Below are 15460 nucleotides of genomic sequence, written 5' to 3' on the forward strand. Positions count from 1 at the left end.
AGGCAGATGGTACCCGGTGAAGTAGTCCCTGTTCATAACCTCAAGACAGCTTAGAAATTCTTTTTCACAGGGCTTTTATTGCCTGCTAACTTGTGCCAGCAGAGCTACGTTCAGATATGAACAACGCAAACAGTGCGCTCAATTAGCTCCCACAGCAACAGGCAACTTGTTCTTAATTTCTGAAACTAGAACTTGTACAGTTTAACCCATTAGTGGAACAAAAGAAAAATTCAGGAAGTGATAATGCATAAATTAAAAATTCACTGCTCTGAAAATCCTAAGCAGCAGCTATTAATCATACTTTCTTCATATGATTTATGCTAACATCTAAAATTCTCCTTTCTGTTCTCTCATTTAACACTCTATAATCCCAGCAAAAAGCATGGCAGAAGATATACGTGTCCCAAATGACTGGTTTTGCTTTGCAAAGTTCATAGAAATGTTTAATCTTCTCTATGTTGTTTCTTTTAACTAGAAATAAAATAGAGACCTAGATTAACATTTCAACGTTCAACGTTTCATCTATTTTATAACAATTCTGTTTACGGTGCCCGATGTAACAACAGAAGTACCACCAAAGATCACTAAAGCAGGTGGTGGAAGTTTTAAGATGATGTTCATAGTGCTGCCGTCTTAATGAGACCAAACCGCCTGACGATCTACAACTGGACGATTTGGAAGACTTCCCTGTTGCTCTGGTTACCCACAGCTCCGTACACCACGTACCTGGATTCATCGCATGCAGGCTGTGTGGATATGAATGCCAATCTTTCTCAACTGAAAGAGGCAGTGGCACAAAATTTCGGCACTTTCACTGAATTATTCTCTGCTGTGCTCATCATTATCCTAGAGTCAAAATGAATTCTACAGTCAATATAGTTCTCATACTACTTACTCCAGTTAAGCCAAAGCTGCTATTGGAACTGGACAAATATGACTTTGATTGGCTTAGAAGTATTAACGAGGGCTTTACCAAGTCCACTGCAAACTTTAAAAAGCCACTTAAAGGAAAAGAGCACCCAGGTTTCATCATTTAGGTTCATGGCTTCAGAAAGAGAATCTCTTTCCACCTCAGTCTTCACTCCTTCTCCAAGTTGCATCTGATACAGCAGAGTCAAAGAGCAAATTATGTCACCTGACCCAGAAGCTAACAGTACGGTGTTATATTTGGTAACAGTGAGCCAAACAGTGAGTGTTTGAATGGTAGTTGTACTGCTCACACCCCATGCAGTATGCAGTGACCTGCCTTTTTATACAGTAGTGACAAAAGGTCAGAATGTGAATGCAATGATACCATCCATAATAGATTTACACCCCAAAGCCTCTTCCCAAGAACTGTTACACTTTTTTTCACAGATACAGTAACAATGCACAATAAGAGAATGCTTACATCCAAATGTTTAAGCTTAAGATATAAAATAAACAGCAGAACAAAAAGCTCTCACATATCCCCAACTTCCTGAACACTGGAAATTAAGCGTGAAGATATATATTGCAAACAGAACATTTTGGCTTCAAAAATAAAACAATACTCTTTGCAAAGAAAATCTTTTTACTTGTCAGATCAAGAATGTTTCTAAGATGCTCACCAGCACCCCAGCTAACAAAGCAAGAGCTCAGGAAGGGATTTCACTTATTGCTTTTTTATGAGTACACAACAAAGATAATAAGTAGATCCAACTTAACCCCCAGATCAACATCCATACTCTAAAATAACCAGAAGTATGTTATTAGTAGGGTGCCTGAAGACTCCGACGTTCTGAACAGTTCAGTGCTGTAATCCACAGTCCATGCCCTCACAATTTCTCATGAACTCCAAGACTAACATGAACTGGAATTCCATTTTCCATACTGAAATTAGCTGAAGTCCAATAGTGCAGAAACTTTAGGTCAGGAAAGTTTATGTTGCCTGAAGCCACTTTCAAAGAAGTTTTATCTGTTAAAACTATTGTATGTTTCAATATTTCGTTCTCTACAAATCTGCTTGACAAAAAATAAATAGGAGAGACCAAGTATAGAACTGTTCGCTGTAGTTCGGCATCGATTGCTAAACTTAACAGCTTTAGCATCTGTAAGACTGCTATATTTTAGTATTATCTCTAACTGCAATTTCAAATGAAAAATGTCACTAAACCTTCACCTTGTAAAACGATCACCATTCTCATGTCCCTCCATATTAAATGAAACAGAAGAGTCCTCCCCTTACTCACAACTGGCAGAATAAGCTGATACGGGAAGAAATGTAACAGCCTTCAGAAATACTTACAAACTGAAGACCTGCTCAACAGAAAGTCAATAAATACAGAGAAAAAAGCCTCTCGTATTCAAAGACTGCACCTAGGTGCAGTCCGAAAATGGAGAAAGCCTGACTGCAACAAATTATTTCATTCATGCAGTGAAGACTGATCATTTTCAGAGATCTTATGGAAAATATTTATAAACTTACAGTGAAAGTAACAACCTCAGGAATTAATGTAACTCATATGATGTGAGTAAATGATAGTCTGTAAACTGCTCTTCACAGTAAAGAAGACAGTATTTCTAAATTACAAGGAATATACTGCTAATGGATTTTAACATAGGAAGTGCAACACTGCCTTATTCTTAAGAAACTAAAGGGATAACCCTTAGTAAGAGCTGTTTGACACAGCTGGAACATCTACTTCAAATGTTAAAGTAATTCAAACTCCAGCTATTGACCAGGTAGGTCTGACAGCAGTCACCAGACACAGGTCGCTTGTGTTAGAACCACCATCGGCAGCTGTGCTGACTGACAGTCACTGCTCGGTCAGATGATTTCCACCATCCTACTTCTGGTTTACTGTGACCTTGTCTGAACTGCTGGGACAGCCAGAAAAACCCTCACAGCACAGGCTGAAACATTTCAAATATCATTTTCTAATATCCTTCTGCATAATGCAAAAAAAGCTCTTGAGCATTTCAAAAACACATCAGAACTAGCGTAACACAGCTTACAAACTCCTAAGTCTGAAAACATTTCAAGCTGTAATTTCTCTCCCACATAGTAATTTAAATTTCATCTGTATATATTAGACATTTTGTTCTTCAACAGCACAATAAAAATGTAATTACTTTAGTATTCCTTCCGATCGCTCAGACATTTCTGTCATCTAACAGTCACTGAAGTTCATTCATCAGAGTGTTTCTGAACACTGGCTGAAGTAATTCACCAACACCAAAACACACCAAGTGCTTCATCATTGAAAAATCAGCAAAAAAAAAGCTGAAAAATCTAATGCCTCTCCTTCCTCAAAGACATACTTTTGAATTCCATTAAAAGGTATTTTTGCAAAAACATACCAAAAAAATCCCAGACCCTGCACTATACTGTATACTGTAAAAAAAGAATGTATGTATTGTACGGTGCTTTATCCATCCCCGTTTTCAGATTTCTAGTTGTGTGTTGCCCACATTTGCTTCTGCTCAGAACTTTGTCTGTGCAGAGAAAGATGCGCTGCTGACTGCTGTAGGTTGTTACCATCAACATTTCAACATCTCCCAGAGTCCACCTTCCTGTTTTTCCAGTTGTGCAAATGACTTCTTAAAACTAGGCCTGCTTTACAAGACCTGGTAAGAAAGCAGTCAAATGGTTAAGCTGGTGAAACTGAGAAAGGGTGGAACATCTGGCAGAGGAAGGAGGGAGTCCTTAACCACTCAACTCAGATCTGCCGCAGCCAGAACAGCTCAGCTTGATCCGAGTGCAGGAGAAATCAGCAGTTACACTGCATTATTCACAAAAGCAGAGAAAGATGGCTGAAGCCATCTACAGATGTAGAGTGATTCTCTGAAGCTTGTTTCATAGTGGAAGATTTTTAATTCCTGCAGCCACGTGGGTGGTTTGCATTCTGCACGAACTGACTGCATTTGCTCACTTTCATAAACTGACAGCGTCTGCAGCTCACAGTGTAACTGCTGCTTCAACTGACACAGATGCAAAGAATTAATGTAAATAACCCATACACATTCAGAAACGTCCAAGACTGAACAGTAAGTAATGACTTCTCATTAATTATTTACCTGAAACAAAGTGACTGTTACCATTACAAATAGGTTATTAAAATCCTTTTGCTGAACAGAAACCCCTGATGAAATTGCAGCATGTGATACGTTAACCTACAAAACAGTTTTCAATCATTCCCATAACGTCACATAGTGGTGTAATGTTGTAACTATATTCAGTATTTACCTTAAATGTATCAGCTGAACTCCAGAAAAACTGGACTTTTTTGCAGAAGTAAAAGCAAGGTCCAAACCCACTTGTTGCCTGCTCAGCTTTGCTTTTGGACCAATTTATCAGTATTTCATGGTAGCAAGCATTGTTATCACATTCATCACTTGTATCACACTGTGAGGGCATTCCTTTTGATAATCTGGTTTAAGTTATTTTTCTCATGGATGTGTTTTTAAGATTTTTTTTTTTTTTTTAAGAGCCCTGAAAAACAAGCTATGGAAGTATTTCCTACCAAGTAACGTGATACCATAATGAACACCCAAATGCTCTGAAATAATTAAAGAGATTTATTAGTCAAAAATATAACACACAAGTGGTACAATTCAAGAGAAATGTAGTCATTATAAAGATTCTGTTATTTTCTGTACAGTAATTTTGGCATATTCAGAAAGCTCCATGTCCACAACACACTCACTCCGAGCCCCTCTTTCACTGTGTTATCACCGAAGAAAGATTAGCAAATAAAGCACAAATTCTGCTTTGCTTTCACACTTACAAAGTGACTTACGTGCACAAATCAAATACATGGAGAAAGGCTGCTAATTCACTACATACAAAAATACTGCTATCTGTACAACTTGCACAGTGCTTTAAAACAAAGTGAGATTACTGTGACACAGCACGTCCACACGGATTACATTTAAGTGTGAACACTTTGTAAGACATAACTCACTATGAGTACTCATCAATGACATTTATAGATTTCCTTGCTTATGCTAAGTCACAGCCATCGCTTTCCTAAAGCTGTACTAACATCTGTTTCCAAATCCCGAAAAGCATCAAGCATGTGTTTAACTTTGTGCAACGAGTGTGATGTCATAAATGGATGCTTAAAGCTTTGCAGGATTAGGACCTCATCAAACAATACATTTTCATATTCTATGAAAGGGGAGCAAAATAAAGGACAGAGTCAGCAACGCCCGTGCCTCCCTGGCTGTGTGTCGGTGTCTCTCTGCGGATAGGAAATATTGAGAAGGTCATCACTTAGTGAGATGTAAGAGCCTTTAAGAGCAAGAACTGGACTTCAGTGGAATATACCACCTGGAACTCTATTTTCACAAATTTCTCTGCTTTCAATTTTTCTTGAGCTCTTTTTCATTTACAGTAAGATTGCCTGGCAGACTGACTTTAACGTCTCTAGAATTTTTAATCAAGTTTTCAGCAACTGTTTCCTAGCCTTCCAACAATAAAAATGCCACTGCCCACCTTTTTCATGATGACAGATCATGGCTGATTACATTGCAAATTCCCTTTTGGATAAAGGAAGAAAAAACTTGAGCCTGCCTTTTTTTTTTCCACATTTGGTTCATTTGTGTTTCACTGTTCGGTGTGAAGATCAAAAACGAGCTCAACTCTGACTCCTCTCTCTCTGTTGCCTTTGGCATCATGCCCAGATTTAAAACCAGTTTTCAAACATTTAATTAGCGGCTTTAGCCAAGTACCCAAATGTGAGATCTTAAAATATGGAGTAAACTATCAGAGAGATTCAGCTTATCACACAAGTGCACAACTGTTATATTAATATCTGGATTTAGTAACAATAATCTGAACACAGTTTAACATATTCTGTAATGTGAATTTGTTTTAGAGATTCAGGATACGGAAGATTTTTGTGGTGGTGGCTCAGACAGCCTCAGTGTAACTTTACAGCAGCTGTCAATCTCTATCACAATCTCTATCAATCTCTATCACAAAAGAAAAATTTGAAAAACTTTTGCTCCAAATTGACTATTAAGGAATTTAGGCTCTTAAGATGATAAAAACTGCTCAAGAATCAATGTCAGGAAGTCAAGCTCACTATGCTTGATGCAGCACAGAAAAATCTCATGTACAGATGCAAAGATGAAACGTTTATTTCATGATGAAAAGATGAAATGTTGATTTGCAAACAAGCTTAATTCTAGTTGTTCAGGCATGTTGCTAAAAGAGTAACAGACATACTCCCTGTAAGAATCAAGGGTTGCAGATAGACTACACCTAGCACCTAGAAACAAAGGAAAATGTCTTGCCCCCAGCTTCATGCTGGAAAAGCAAGAAGTCCTGGCAACTTATCCGAGTTCTTGCCTCCATGGGCCTAAAGGACTCAGCATTAAGTTCACCACTTCAATTATACATGAGAACAATTCCCATTGCTTTCAGAAGAATAGTGTACCAGGCTGTTCTGTGTCACCTAAGCCTGTATTTTGGTTATCATGAAACATGATTCCCCTGTACTCGGCACTGGTGAGGCCTCATCTCAAGTGCTGTGTTCAGTTTTGGGCACCTCAATGCCGAAAGGACATGGAAGTGCTGGAGCAGGTCCAGAGAGGGGCAACGAGGCTGTGAAGGGCTTGGAGAATGTGGCCTATGAGGAGAGACTGAAGGAACTGGGGCTGTTTGGTCTGGGGAAAAGGAGGCTGAAGGGAGATCTGATTGCTCTCTTCCAATACCTGAAAGGTGATTGCAGCAGAGCGGGGCTGGTCTCTTCTCACTGGTGACAGGATGAGGGGAAATGGCCTCAAGTTGTGCCAGGGGAGGTTTAGGTTGGATATCAGGAAAAACTTATTTACAGAAAGGTTATTAAGCACTGCAATGGGCTGCCCAGCAAGGCTTTAGTCACCATCCCTGGATGTGTGTAAAATCCATTTGGATGCAGTGCTCAGGGCCGTGATTTAGCAGAGGGCTGTTAGAGGTAGGGGAGTGCGGTTACACTGAGGTTGGACTCCATGGCCTTGGTGGTCTTTTTCAACCTGAGCAATTCTGTGATTAATATGCTTAGAAAGCATTATTATTAATCAGCACAGAACAAAGTGCAGTGCAACTACAAAAAAGAGAGGACTGCTTATATTTACCCTTAGTATGGAGCAAAAGTGCAAATTACTACACCGTGATTAGAAAGAGACAATACAAGGTCTGCTCTGAAAGTAATGCCTCCTATCTTGTGATGTCAGCCCACAACATCAGAGGCAGCTGTTGGTGGGATGGCAGCAGAGGCTGAACCTGCCCACCAACATTCCGTGACAGGTTGTTGCTGTGTGACAGATGGCAGCAGAGGGGCACTGGGACAGAATGGCGCCTGACATGGAAGCGTGGGGGGAGCGAAGGGTGGAACTGAATTCCTCCATGTGGAAAAAAGGGCCCTCAATGACTTTCATCAGCACTTGTGAACATTAATGGAAACCAAACAGTGGCTGTTAGTACAGTGAGGCAGTAGGTGGTGCACTTCAGCAGTGGCAATAGTGATGTGAAAGACTAGTCATGTTTCAGATGGGCACACGGGTTTTTACGAGCACGGCATGCAGGGTCTTGTTTATCACTGGCAAAAAAAGCATAACTACTACTGGTGACCATGTTGAAAAATAGTGTTTTGTAGCTGAGAATTTGCTCTCTCAAGTCATGTTGTGCCCTTCGTGTCTGCTGTAGTTTCCACTGAAATAATTAGGAGGTATTACTTTTGGAGTGACCTCCGTATTTCCACTGGTGTAGTTCTACAATATTCAAATGGACCATGACTATATTTTTATTCAGTATCTTCCTATTTACTAAGATCATCAATTATTCATTTCTAATGCTACACTTGCCTCTTCTGATAGAACAGTTAAATAAGATTAAGTGACTTGAAATTACACAACAAAAACTGAAATAGTATTTTAATTTGATTTTATTATTTCATTTATTCATTTACTAATTATTTTAGAGCTAAGTGCTTATCAAATGAGATTACTCTCCCTGAAAACTAGGATTTGTTAGCAGTCCAAGCTTCCAGTAACTCCAGTTTCCCAACTGTACCTCACTTGCCACCCTCGCCAGACAATTGACAGGCTGTCTTATATGGCCAGTCCAGAGTGAATATTTCTGTCCAGACAGCTGCTGCCAATCAGAGTTCTGTCTGACGAGGACTTCTCTACTAAACATCAAACTTAGGAGTATGGTTACAAAATCAGCTGAGATATTTCTCTCAGAAGCCAGTTAACTTGTCCAAAAAATTTAAAAAAAAAGTACAGGCAAGGCAGGAGATAGCACCATCCAATTCAAAACCCTCTAGAAGCCAGCCAAGTCACATCTCGGGTTCTCTTCCATCAAATGAAGCAATAGGCTTTCACAAGTGATTAGGTGAAGCATAGAGAAATCATACACTGAATATTTCCAAACCCATTATTGGTAGCTTTCACTGCATTTTATGACCAGGGGAGAAATGGGATTCCATGAAGTATCTTGATACCATTTGCACACTAGGAAAGTCAAACGTACCCAATCATTCAGTGTGGTTACACAAATGGCAAGTTAGCATAAAGGCAGACCACCAGGCTCCTAGAGCCATAATTAAAAATTCTTAGTAAACTCCGGAAATTATCTTTGCTTTTTAAGTCAGACTGCACTAAATTATTCTCACTACATTCCACTGCCTGGCTGGGATATTCCAGTGGTAGATTCCAGTTTGGCTAAGCCTGCAAACAGATTTGTTGGAATACATCAATGCTCCAGATTCATACTATTTTCTGCACACATCCAGAAGATTTTGTACTTGTTGCTCTTCTTGCAGGCTCTTAAGTGGTTCTTAGCCATAAAATTTGTCTGGCTTTTTCAGCAGAGATGAAATAACGCTCTGTTTTATCTTAGAAAGGCCTCAGAAATGATCAAGGAGGCATGATTCATGGCCTGAACCTCTGATTGATCACCTGAGGCGAGCACTGAGTCAGCCTTGGGAGCACAGGTGCAGGCAATTCACCATGCTGCTGGAAGGGGTGGAGCCTGGCTGCACCTCTCCTAGACCCAATTAGGAGCTGACTACCAGTGGGGAAGGGTTTCTTTTTGGAGATCCCTCCTTTGGAGTTTCACAGCAAGCCCAGGACACAGGTAGGCTTTCTATCTATTCTCTTTTTGTTATTATAACCTGCTGAACCAAACTCTCTGGCATATTCCATAACTATAACATCTGCACATTCATTGATTGTACACCTTATTTTACTAAGCTGTTCAGTTTTCTTAACACTGAAGTACAATCCTACCACAAGGTTCTCTGTTACTCCCTGTGAGAAGGCAGCTTCCCATCTTCATCTATAACAGGACCTATTTAATCACAACGCGCTGGTATGGCAGCAGTCTGGAAGTGCCGTGCTGTAACGTGCTCTGCTGGTAAAGTAACCTGAGTCACTGCCAAGTAGCTGTTCAATATAAACAAAATGCTGCTAACATTTAGAAACAGTCTTCCAAAATCTGCAAAGGCTTGTAAACATGACAATCCTCAAAAAAAGAGAATACATTACTTAACTGTATCCCCAAATTCCTTTTTTTTGCATGAGAAAAAACATTCTTATATGAAAAACCATCAATTTCACCAGGATTATAAAATAATCCTACATGTGGTATATATAAAATATATAATAATGACTAATATATAATACATGGCTCATTAAGAAAAAAAAAAAAAAAAAAAAAAAAAACCACATAAATTTCATACCACAGTTTCATTAATTAAAAAACCTGTATTAAAGAAATTGCAGTAGTTTTAAGATGCAGCACTAACCTTGGATCCTTCTCTTACAGTGTCCTCTTGTAGTGTCTGCTTTCAGCACATTTCTGGTAAATGGAAAAGATAAGAAAAACAAAGATCACAAAAGATGTCACAAGGATTGTCTTAAAAGTTACATATATCATCTCGCTCAAATTTAAAACATAATAATCCGAGTTTTTCTTTCTCAGCTCTTACACTTTTATGTTAAAGTTCCTGTGTTAAAAATCATTAAGGCAAACTACTTTCACTGTGTTCTGATTTCACTCTTCAGCACATTTCACATCATGGTTCAAATTCTAACACACCAGTTAATTGTTTTTCCAGTTACCTCTGGCAAAGGAGGTCGAGATGCACCACCCACCCCTTCCAACCCAACCGCAATACACGAAACAAGTTCTAGCTCCTTCAAGTCCTATCTGCAGGATCCTTTACAGCTGGAATGCCTTTACGCTTCAAAGTTCAACTGCTTGTTATATTTATTCACTATAACTTCATGTACTGACAGAAGCATATCTTCTTTATCTACAGATACCAATACAAATGAACCTCTCAAAAGAAAAAGGAAACCGGTAACAGTCATGTTTTGGCTTTACGCTATGAGAATTGAAACATTTCTTCAATTATCATTTATTAGCACATTACAGAATGCACATACACATGTATGCATATACACACATGTAATGACAGCAAAAACCTACTGTGTACCATATTTAGGAAAGCTCAGAAATCACAGTTATCCTGAAGGCTGATGTATGGGAGCTGTTGAGTCACGGCCTGAACCACTGATTGATCACCTGGGAAAGAACCCGGTCAGCTCTGGGAGCACAGGTGGGAGCAATGCAGCTGTGCAGTTCTGTGCAGTTCAATGCAGCCTGGCTGCAGCTCTCTTAGACCTCATTTAAGGGTGACTGTCACTGGACTGGGATCTCTGCCTGGACGTCCCTCCTTGGTGTAGCTTTCCCCTGCAAACTTGAAATCTTATTTTAGGACTAGTCCCAATACAAGGGCTTCCGTACGGGTGCGGGAATAGACCGCAGGAGCGGACTGGCCACCGGATCGCTCAGCGCTCCGAGAACGAAAGCCTTTCATTTAACCCCCTTATCACTAAGGCCGGGCCCGCGGACGTCTTTCAGCCCGAAGCACGGCCCGCGCCCGGCTCCTCACCCGTCACTTCTCCGTCCTACACGGGCGGCCCGGGGTGCGGAGCACCGCCGCAGGGCACGCCGAGGGCCGGGAAGCCACCTGCGGGAGGGGCGGGACGGGCGCCGAGCGGTGCAGAGGAGCCGAGCCGAGGGGACACCGCCCTCCAACGGCGGGAGGACGGCGCTCCGCTCGGGGCCCGTGGCCAGCGCCGGCCCGCGGGCCTCGGCCCTTTAGGACGGCTCCGGCCCGGGAGAGCGGGCTGCCCGCCAGGCTGCGGCGCCGCTCTTCGCGCTCTCCTCGGTGCCCGGCCCGCGGCCTTCCCGCCAGCCGGCGCTTGAGGCGCGGAGAGGCCCGGCTGGGCCGCGGCGCCGCCCGCCCCCCGCTCGCTCCCTCGCGCGCCCTCCCGCCCTCGCTCACCCGCTCACCCGACGCCGCCGCGGACGCGCCGTCCTCTCGCGAGCTCCGAGACCGGCCCCGGCGGTCGGCCCTAGGGCGGGGGCGGGGAAGGCGCGATGACGCCGCGCGGCCGCCTCGCGCGTGCGGGGGGCGGGAAGGGCCGGCGCTCAGGGCCGCCGCTTCCGTGCGCCGCGCGCCCTCTCACGGAGCCCGGCCGAAGCTCCGCGCGCCGCCCCGCCGTCTCCGGAGCTCCGCCCCGAGGCGGGAGGCCGCGGCACTCCGTCGGGCGCCCGAGGTGAGGGCGGGCCCCGGGCCGCGGCTTTGGACCGCGCCGTGTGGGAGCCGGGCGGAGCCGCGGCCGTAGCGTTGAGAAGTCGGGACGTCCGCGCTGCGCGCGGGGCCGGGAGGGGAGCGGCGCCGCTCGGGGAAGGCGGTGGGAGCGCGGCCCGCGCGGGAGCGCAGGCGCTCCTTCGGTAGAGCGGGGCCTGAGGGGCTGTGCTCGGCAGCTCCAGATCCGCTCTGTGCTCTTTAGCGCGGCGGCTGAGAGCTGAGCTGCCGGGCGGTGTGTGTGTGTCTGTGTGTCTGTCTCTGTCTGTCTGTCTGTCTGCTCGCCGGGAGGCTGCGGCTGGCGAAGGCCTCATGGAATCTAGCCCGGTTTGGGCCCCGGCTCTGCTGAGGCTTTTGGTGCCTTCAAACAAAACCTGCACGTACATTAAAAAGTTGTAGGACTTCATACAACTTAGAATCATAAAATCATAGAATCACCAAGGTTGGAAAAGACCTAAAAGATCACCCAGTCCAACCGTTCACCTGTTCCCAATAGCTCCTACTAAACCATGTCCCTCAACACAACATCCAGCCTTTCCTTGAACACCCCCAGGCTCGGTGACTCCACCACCTCCCTGGGCATCCATTCCAGTGCCTGACCACCCTTTCTGAAAAGTAATACTTCCTAATGTCCAGGAACTTCAAACATTCTGGTGTACTTCATTGCAGACGAATGCTCTGATGTTTCAAACGTGGCTTGTTTGAATTGGTGGGTTGGAAGGGGGGTGGTTTGTTTTGGCTTTTAAACTAGAACACGTAACTTACACGTTCCTCTGAATTACAGTTACTTAATTGTATTTTAATTATTACTTAATCAGATTTTAACCAATTTCAGAAACAAACTTACACCAGCGATGACCTGGGAGCAACAGTGCACTATTAAAGATCTCAGTGAAACCTGTGGTTCAGTACAGGTTCACTTCTGTCAGACTCTGAGTGAAACAGTTCGGATGTGAGTCTGCTGTTAGAACCAGCAATGCAGGCAATATATATTTTTTGTTCTCCTCAAAACAAGCACAAGCAATCCATTTGCTATGGAGAGATGAAGTTGACAAAGTTCAGTCTGCATTGCAAAATCAGAGGAAAAAAAAAGATTACCTGTGATTTCAGGCGATAGCAGCATTTATCCATATTTTTGTCTTGTGTATAAAAATAGAGGTTATGTAATTGGTTCAAAAATGTTTTACCTCATCACAGATAATACACGTGATATATAGAAACAAGCAGGTACTTGTGCAAGACGTGCAAAGTCTTTCCATTGTTGCATGCAGCCTAGATTATTCTATTTATTTCAGCACATGCAAGCATTTAAAGCATCAGTAATTAATTATTAGAATGGTAAATATGTGGTTGATACTGTGCAGTTACTGACTTCTAATGGTAAGCAGTACTGTGCAGTGCTAAAAACAAGAAGAAAGGAAGTATTAGAAAAAAAAGATGTATTAAAAGGTTCACATTAAACACAACTGATGCTCATTTCTTGAAGGTGTTTGGACACTAGCCAGTGCATGGGAAGGAAGACACATTTGAAGAATCAAATAACTTCTTGAGCATGGTATCTCCCATACAATCTCAGTGGAAATTGTCCAACTCATCACAATAGCTCTTGACTTTGAGCACCACCTTTCCTGTCTCGGGCACAAACATTTGTGGCACTTCCTTCTTGCTGCAGGAAAGTTCAGTCCCACAACTTGGCATTTGCCTCTAAGAGTAACAATGAACTCCACGTTTACTTGCAGCAGAAACAAGTGCGACAAACGCGTGGAGTAGTTGGTCGTAGAACTGCGCTGTCTACTCTGTTTTTTCTGATGTGAGTGTTTGGTAACTACACCAAGGAATCGCACGCATGTGGGAGGAATTGCACTCAGTAGAATCCCATTTGCAGCACTAGTGTAAATTGTAGCAGATAATTTTAAAGAAGTTGGTGTGTATATTCAGGAAATGCTTTTTGTTTTTCATTATCCCTATCTGCAGGCATTACAGTGCTCATTTGTAGCGTCCTTCTCTAGCAAGCATTTTAAACTTCTAACACAAATAACTGAAGTACTTTGTTTAAATTGTAGCCAAACTTATGCAGCCCCAGAGACGAGCTTTCATTCACGAGTGTCCTTGCCAACACAATTAGCACCCTCTCGGATGAAGTGTGTCATACCTTTGCACCTCTTTACAGAGATGAGTTATACTTACCGTAAAAATTTTCTTTATTTTTTTTAATCACCATCTTGAATCTGTTCAGACTTCTTTAGATACACTGTAGAATGTGTTGGAAATATGCCTTTGTGGATATATTCATGCCCATGAGACACATTTCTGTGCATGGGATAAAAAAAAAGTGCATTTCAGAGTACTTCTGTAAATCTGCCCTTACCCAGGAACACCAATGAACTACTTCTCTCTTTTCTTTTTCCTGCTCAGATTCCAACTAGTACACAGCGTATGAGTTTTCTGTCTCACAATTAAGGCTTACTGAATGATTAGCCTGTAAGAATTTTAATTATGTGTTATTAAGATCCATTTAGTGAGAAGAGCATTTTATAATGCTTCTTCATTGCTGCAGGTATTTTTGTCAGAAAGTAATTCCAGTTTTTCCAGCATATATATAGAGTATAAATAGTCCACAGAGGAAGCCAAGTGAAGCCCGAGAGTTCATTGCAGGATATGGCTGCAGAAGTTGCTTGTAAGAAGTTTTGATCATGTCCAAACGAGGGAAGCTTTCTATTAGCACTGCAGAGGTGCTTGCCTTATTTTCACTGCCAAAGGGATTCGTTCCCATTTCTTTGGGTAGGTCTCTAACTGGGACGTATGTTAACAAATACCTCTTATCTCTGCACTTCAATCATTGTAAGCACTTTGTATTCTCCAAAATTTGAGCTGATAGTAGATTCTGTATTTCCATAGGTAACTCCAGAATCTCTGTTCAGTCTTCTTGCCAATGACAACAAACAATGAAAAGCATCTGATGGTAATACTTATTGTCTCCTTTACTGATATCCAGCAAAGGGACTGGATAGAAGGAGTATTGTTTGTCACCATGATGCCAGTTTAGCAGACCTTGCAAAAGTGTTCTGTCCTTTCTTTAGAAATACAGGAAAAGCCCTGCTGAAACTACTGAATACATTGTTCTCCTTTTCAGAAAGCACCTTCTGCTCCACATCACATGGTCCACAGGACTCCCAGCGTTACCTTACTTCAAAATTTGGTCATTTTTTGAGTATCAAAGATGACGGAGCTGATGGTAAATTCATACTTTAAAGTGACCGCTGCTGTTGTTTAATTGAGTTGCAAACGCAGTGTGCTTAAGCTGCAGAAATAGGAGAGCTTAATGGGTTACAGTTTATGAAAGATTCTGAACTCCTTATTGATTGCTTCCCCAGCTCTTTGAGAATCAGAATTTGCTGAAATTTCTGTTAGTTCACCAAAGCATTTGGCGAGAGGATGTCTGCTGTGTGGAAGTTTGGCGTTTAGTCTTGGAGCGCTTGTGGCTGCTTATGGCTAATTAAATGAGAATTTCTTGCACAGAGTTGATTTAATTTTAATTTCTGCTAGGATGCCCAGAGCACCAAGTGCGTGTCTGTTCACTGGGAAAACATCCTTGATACACACTGAAAGAATTAATACAATTAATTCACCGCCACCAGAGGAAAAATCTTGGGATTTGTTTCTGCAAATTGCAAACTGATGATGAATTTACAAAACTAACTGTATGATATTCTCACCTTTTACATCACGTGAGTTCTGTCTTGTGTAAAGCTCTGTCCTGGGAAGCAAGAAGCACTTATTATGTTAAGTAGGAGATGAAGGTTCTCCTTAATTCCTTGCTGGAGACTGGGGAGTCCATGACCTGCTCG

At 42.3% G+C, this 15460-nt stretch overlaps 1 protein-coding gene across 13 annotated transcripts in view; it reads right to left on the reverse strand.

Annotated features, from left to right (window-relative positions):
* MRTFB (myocardin related transcription factor B) overlaps positions 1-11382 on the reverse strand; it is a 74082-nt gene extending 62700 nt beyond the window's left edge. For 5 of the 13 annotated variants that reach the window (XM_042827798.1, XM_042827797.1, XM_042827803.1 and 2 more), the window contains exons 1-3: positions 11307-11378; positions 9759-9811; positions 727-846 (exon numbers count right to left, since the gene is read on the reverse strand). The gene's annotated coding sequence lies outside the window, so the exon portion shown is untranslated. The other 8 variants (XM_042827792.1, XM_042827794.1, XM_042827793.1 and 5 more) reach the window with 8 other exon arrangements.
* Between the last annotated feature and the right edge of the window lie 4078 nt (positions 11383-15460).

The sequence above is a fragment of the Centrocercus urophasianus genome, unplaced genomic scaffold, assembly GCF_019232065.1.
Source record: "Centrocercus urophasianus isolate 14NV4802_14NV808 unplaced genomic scaffold, USGS_Curo_1.0 seq_29, whole genome shotgun sequence".
Classification (NCBI taxonomy): domain Eukaryota; kingdom Metazoa; phylum Chordata; class Aves; order Galliformes; family Phasianidae; genus Centrocercus; species Centrocercus urophasianus.